Source organism: Lactuca virosa, chromosome 5 (assembly GCF_052849685.1).
Source record: "Lactuca virosa cultivar CGN04683 chromosome 5, Lactuca_virosa_CGN04683_v6, whole genome shotgun sequence".
Classification (NCBI taxonomy): Eukaryota; Viridiplantae; Streptophyta; class Magnoliopsida; order Asterales; family Asteraceae; genus Lactuca; species Lactuca virosa.
In genome coordinates, this window is record NC_136430.1 from 241,154,571 (window position 1) to 241,161,249 (window position 6,679).

Genomic DNA, 6,679 nt, shown 5'->3' on the forward strand with positions numbered 1-6,679 from the left:
CATTACAAGTTTGTTTAAAATTAAGAAAATCACAGAAGAGGGCCAAAAATGACAAAATAATCAAAAAGTGAAGTTATTATACATAACTCACGGTTTTGAAAAGATTTATTTGCATAAATATGGATCTTTATGGTATTTATGATTCTAGAAGGGCTAAAAGTGTAAACTTTCACAAATGGGCCTCATATTGGGCTTTCACGGTTTCTGGGCTAAATTTGTAAATTTCTGGACTTTTGTGGGCTTAAGTGTCATTTTGAACAAAGTTGAGCCAAAAATGTTATTTTCGATTATAAGGGCTGAAAATGACAGTTTTATCAAATTTGGGCCGAAAAGGATAAATTTTATGCATTTGGGCCGAAAATGTAAAAGCTTCATACATTTGGGCCGAAAATGATCTTTTGACAAAAGTGGGGTTAAAAATGTTATTTTACTCAAATTAAGTCCTCAAATGTAAATTTTTGGTCTTAAAAGACCTAAAGTGTCATTTTTACAAAAAAATATGCTTAAATTGTAAATGTTTTTGGTTTTTAGGACCAAAAACGACTTTTTACAAAAGTGGGCCTCTTATGTTATTTTGGTGAACAATTAAGCTTAACCAATCAACATAACAACAAACGGATTAATTACGTCACTTACACCTTAATTGGGCCCAGAATATATATTACATGTTTATTTGGCCTTAGTGGTCCATTTACATGCTTGTTGGGCCTAGAATGTTCATTACATGTTTATTGGGCCTTTGTGGTCCATTTACAAGTTTATTGGGCCTGGAATATACATTACATGTTATTGGGCCTTAGTGGTCCATTTACATGCTTGTTTGGCCTGGAATATCTGTGACATCCCCATTTTCACGGCCATAAAAGACCGATTTTGTTTATGCTTTATAAAAATCAGAGTACTTCTTTTAATAAAAATGTTGCGGAATTTGTTCCCAAAAAAACATGATAAATGTGTTATCAAAGCGTTTATGAAGAAATGTATTTTTATTCATTTTAAAACCTTGGGATGTTATCGTCAATACAGGAACATAAGCATAAACAGAACTTACTATCATTTACACTAGTGATCTACATCTCTTTTAATCTCTCAGTGTAAAGTAGCTTCGTATCGACTCATGTGATACAAATAAGCTGGAGTGGGTCAGGTTGGGAAACCTGGTGAGTACATAGGGTTTTCAACCCACGATAATATAACTATATTATATTTAATCATCAAACAATTAACTCAATTACTCATCCCCATTATCTTCCTTATTCTTAAAGATCTACCCTAAGAATCAGCTATTCCTCGTTCATTCATTCCTAAGGATCATCCTAAGGAATCGGCACGAAGTCCATCGTTGCCATAGTTTACACAACGGGCACTAAGTCTGCATAGTCTCCAGGGTTTATACAACAGGCACTAAGTCCGCATAGTCGCCAGGGTTTAGGCACTAAGTCTGCATAGTCGTCAGGGTTTATACAACAGGCACTAAGTCCGCATAGTCGTCAGGGTTTAGGCACTAAGTCTGCATAGTCGTCAGGGTTTATACAATAGGCACTAAGTCCGCATAGTCGCCAGGGTTTAGGCACTAAGTCTGCATAGTCGCCAGGGTTTATACAACAGGCACTAAGTCCGCATAGTCGCCAGGGTTTTGGCACCAAGTCTGCATGATCGCCAAGGTTTAGGCACCAAGTCTGCTTGATCGCCAGGGTTTAGAGTACACCGGGTGAACACATCGTTCACAACACCTACAGGTTGCGAGCCTGCTAGTGTTCCACTGGACTGTCTAGAATAGTCTGTGGTTGTCATCCATACTCTGCTAGATGACGGGGACATCATTTGGGAAAAAGGCTTCTCACATCGTCCACCTCTCACCCTTACCTCATGGTCTATATCACCTCTCAACTCATCATCCAACTTATATTTCATCTACCCATGTTTTACCCAACATATTATGTAGATATAAAATACATATACAGTTTAAATCATTTAAAACATGTATAAAATCGTTCATCCATCATAGATAGCAAGTATACAAATAATATGCACACATAGCACGTAATTTATATAAAATACTTCATATATATGTGTAAGATGAAAGTAACTATGCACTCACTTGTTAAAGTGATGATTCCAAACTCGGGCAGCGCTTCGCTTTTAACGATTCTATTTTCCTTCGACGAAACCTAGCATTATTATCGCTAAAGTTTAGTCTAATATTCACCGAGATTAATTAATAGTCTAGCTATTATTACTATTATATAAGCGTTAAAAAATACTCTTCACCCACTATGTACGGACACGGGCCAGACATGGAACACCGGAGGGCAGGATCATTTTGGCATATAGCACTTCTGAATCCAGCAACCCAAGCGGCCCTCCAAACCAGATTCCCCGTACCGCGAGTGGTTAAAAAGATATTATAACGACACTTATATAACCCATAATAATAGCCCAAATAATTATTATAAGGTCCTAATAACATTACTATATTTAAATAAAAGCTATATTAAATATAGTATAGGCGTAGCTCACTTACAACGGGTTTTTATTAAAAACCGGGCTTCGCTGGAGCAGCGTTTCCGAGCCGAAAGTTTTTCTTCTCGGAGCCGTCAGGCGCTCCGTGGCTTCCTTCTCGTGCTAGGGAGGTTCCCTAGACTTGGGAGGGGTTTAGGGAGGCTAGAGAGAAGTTAGAGAGAGAAAGAAAGGCTTATGGTGTGAAGAAAATATGAAGAGTTCATCTCTTATTTATAAGAGTTTTATCGTAGAGTAGTCCCTAAGTTTCGTCCGTATCTTCAATGTACGAGCTCCGTTTTCTACGTTCTTTATATCCACGTGTTGGTATTTACGAGAACTACAACTTTCATTTAGACCCCGTCGGCTAATTCTCATTCTATCTCAGATTTACAAAAATTGTATCGTATTTATCGCGCTCGAAGAGTAGGAGCTAAGCTTCGTCCATATCTTTCGCATACGAGCTCCATTTCCGACGTTATTTATATCCACGCTTTGGTATTTACGATTACTACAACTTTCATTTAGACCCCGTTGGCTAATTCTCATTCTATCTCGGATTTACAAAACTGTATCGAATTCGACGCGCTCGAAAAGTAGAGACTAAGCTTCATCCATATCTTTCGCATACAAGCTCCATTTTCAACATTCTATATATCCACGCGTTGATAAAAATAAGATCTACAACTTTTCTTTTGACTCCGTCGGCTAATTCTTGATCGATTTTAAATTTAACAGTATGAGGAGATTATATTGTTAAATGACCGCGTAAAATTCATAACTTCTACATACGGACTCCGTTTTTGTCTGTCTTTTTATCGTTGAGTTCCTATTAATGAGATATTCAACTCTCATTTAGGTCGCGTGGGCCAAAAACCGCTCGAACTAAAATTCGAGTTTCGAGTCATGTACTGCTATGCCAAAGCTTAAAAAATTCATAACTTCTTCATACGAAGTCAGATTTGGGCGTTCTTTTTATGGATGTTCTCGGTTTAACATATTTTACGACTTTCGTTTAGATCACTAAGGCTAAAAGTCGCTCTATCGTAAATTCACTATTTACGTCTCCCGGTGTCGTGCCGGTTTTGCCGAAAAACTTCGACGGGCCATAACTTCTTCGTTATAACTCGGATTTCGGCGTTCTTTATATGTACGGAACCCTTGAGACATATTCTACAACTTGGTTAAGATTATTTATTCTAAATAATCTTTTGTCGAAAAGTATTTTTCGACCCCTATTATCTCTAAATTGACTAGCCCGGATCTACGGGCGTTACAATATCCATCTACATGCTTGTTGACTTCATTCATTCATTCATATATACTTGTTTGTCTTGTAAACCTAAAACTTACACGAAAACAATATACCTTGTGCAATTCAATGTTCGCGTAAATTCAGTTAAGGATCTTGTGAGACACATCGTTTGGCAGCTATCGAGTGTACAGCCGTAGTCTATAGTTATAATCAGAGTCTCCCTGAGGGAGAGCGAGAGTTTGTGTATAGATCTATACGGGGGTGACACCCCACACCTGGTTATAACGACTCACTTAGAGGAATTAACTCCATTATAAAATTTACGGAATACCTTTACAGTTTGGTAACACGGAAACTTACACTGATAAGACTACAACGGTTTTATAGACATACAATATCGGATTGTATGGGACCATTCACTTTATACATTTTCAAACATTAACACACATGCATTAATACAAGATCGGACACAAACATCTCAAATTGTTTTTCGGAAAATATCGGATTTTATGGTGTTTACAAAGTAACACAAAATATTTTACTTAAACATGCTGATGAACTCACCAACATTATATATGTTGCCCCTTTTCAAATTAACATGTATTCTCAGGAAATCATTGAGCAGGTTGATTAGCAAGAATACCTGGATATTTTTTTGTGTTTTGTTATCATCGTACTTTGAATATTTTGGCATGTAATTTGAAATACAATACTTGATGTAAACAATGACAGTTGTAATATTGTATGTGTGATGATGATAATGTTTGGTTTCAATTATATACACTGTGGTGATACTACAAAAATGAAGTCACCCAACCCCCGGACGTTTCCGCCGTCTGGTTCGGGGGTGTGACAGATTGGTATCAGAGCATTATTTATAGTGAACTGGCATATCTAATCATACAAGATATGCAACTATAAATACAATGGGACTAAACTACTCTGAATAAAATAATTAAAAGACATACCTAGGTGCGCATTAATACAATAACACTAAAAGTCTCTAGATGAAATTGAACATCGTGGTTAAACCCGAACAGTTATGTAGTCGTATTGGGGATAAATAGAGTCTCATCAACTATATTTATTCAAATTACGAGCAACATGTATTTGAGAGTGATCATGGTGGGCAATGAATCTAGAAACTTACCAACCTTGTATCCAAAAAGCTTTAAGGAACTCAAACATAAACAATTAAAATACTATAGGAGTATTTTGGAATGCTAAATACACACTCCTTACACACTTCTCACCTCTCATACAGACCCTATGGCTGGATTCCATCAATCGGGAGATCCTTATTTCCCCAACCAGGGGAATGGATGATGGTTAGAGCCGGAACCGGAGGAAGAGCCGGAGGAGGAACCAGAAGACGAACCCGAAGAAGAACTTGTAGGAGGACCGGCAGAATCGGTAGCAGACTCAGATGAGGAGGAGGTTGATGGTAGTGATGCAGATGACTCGAACGTAGAGTCCGATGTCATTAATCCGCCATACATGGCCAGAGTGCCCCCGTACATGATGGGTCCCAACGGCCCTACGCACCCATGGGCACACGAGATCTGGAGTTGCAGTCGCCAACAGGGGGTGCGTCCCCCATTCGGTATGAACCGGGACAATTATGACCTGAGTCACAGTGGACTTGTAGATCGAGACCTACCAGTAACGGTTAGGAGGACGCGTGACATCGGTGAGCAGGGACAAGCAACCGTCGGTCAAATGGTTACGATGCGAGCGGCAGTTGAGCGCGTAGAGAGGATGACTCATGAGGTGGTCAGGGACTATCAGGCAGGACAGGCAGCGTTGGAAGCCCGGCTTCGAGCCACCGAGCATCATCTGGCCAGACTCCAGGGTGCATCTATGTGACATCCCCAATTTCACGGCCAGAAAAGACCGGTTTAATTTATGCTTTTAAAATAATTTTAGAGTAATCATTTGATTAAAAGTGTTGCGGAATTTGTTCCCAGAAAAACATGATAAATATGTTATCAAATCATTTCCGAAGAAATGTATTTTATTCACTTAAACCATTGGGATGTCATTGTCAATACAAAAACATAAGCATAAAAAAAACTTACATTCATTTACACTAGTGATCTACTTCTCTTTTAATCTCTCAGTGTAAAGCAACTTCGTATCGATACCCGTGATACAATTAAACTAAGTGGGTCAGGCTTGGGAGCCTGGTGAGCATATAGGGTTTTCAACCTACAATAAATAATAAACTTATTAAGTTCTCAATCAACAATAAATTTATTAATTCGATCAACCAAAATAACCCTAATTACCCATTCCCATTATCCTCACTTTACGTCCCTAAAACAACTATCATAAGGGACCTAGCCTAAGGATTATCACTAGGGGTGACAACATTGATGTGGGGGTTCCTCAGCAAGTTATGTCAAATAAAACAAACATCGGGGTGACAACATTGCTTTCCCTCATCAAGTTATGTCAAACAAGACATCCTAACATAAAACAACCAACAAGGTGACAACATTGCTTTCCTTCAGCAATTTATGTCAAATAGGCACGAAGTCACATCGTCACCATGTGCTAGTCCATAGCTCTTATTCATCGACGGTATTTCCCACGGGAGTTTCCCCCCGCAATACATGTCAATGGTTTTTCCATATACTAAGTCCATAGCTCTTATTCATCGACGGTATTTCCCACGGGAGTTCCTCCTCCCCCCCCCCCCCCCCCCCCGCAATACATGTCAATGGGTTTTTCATACAGCTGATGAACATACTTAAGGGGTTTTCCCAGCCTTACTTGCCCTAAAGGCACTCATGAGGGGAATAGAGTACAACGAATGAACATTCAAGTCCATTAACACCTACAGGTTACGAGCCTGCTAGTGTTCCACAGACCGTCAAAACAGTCCATGGTTGTCATCCATACTCTGCTGAATGACGGGGGTCT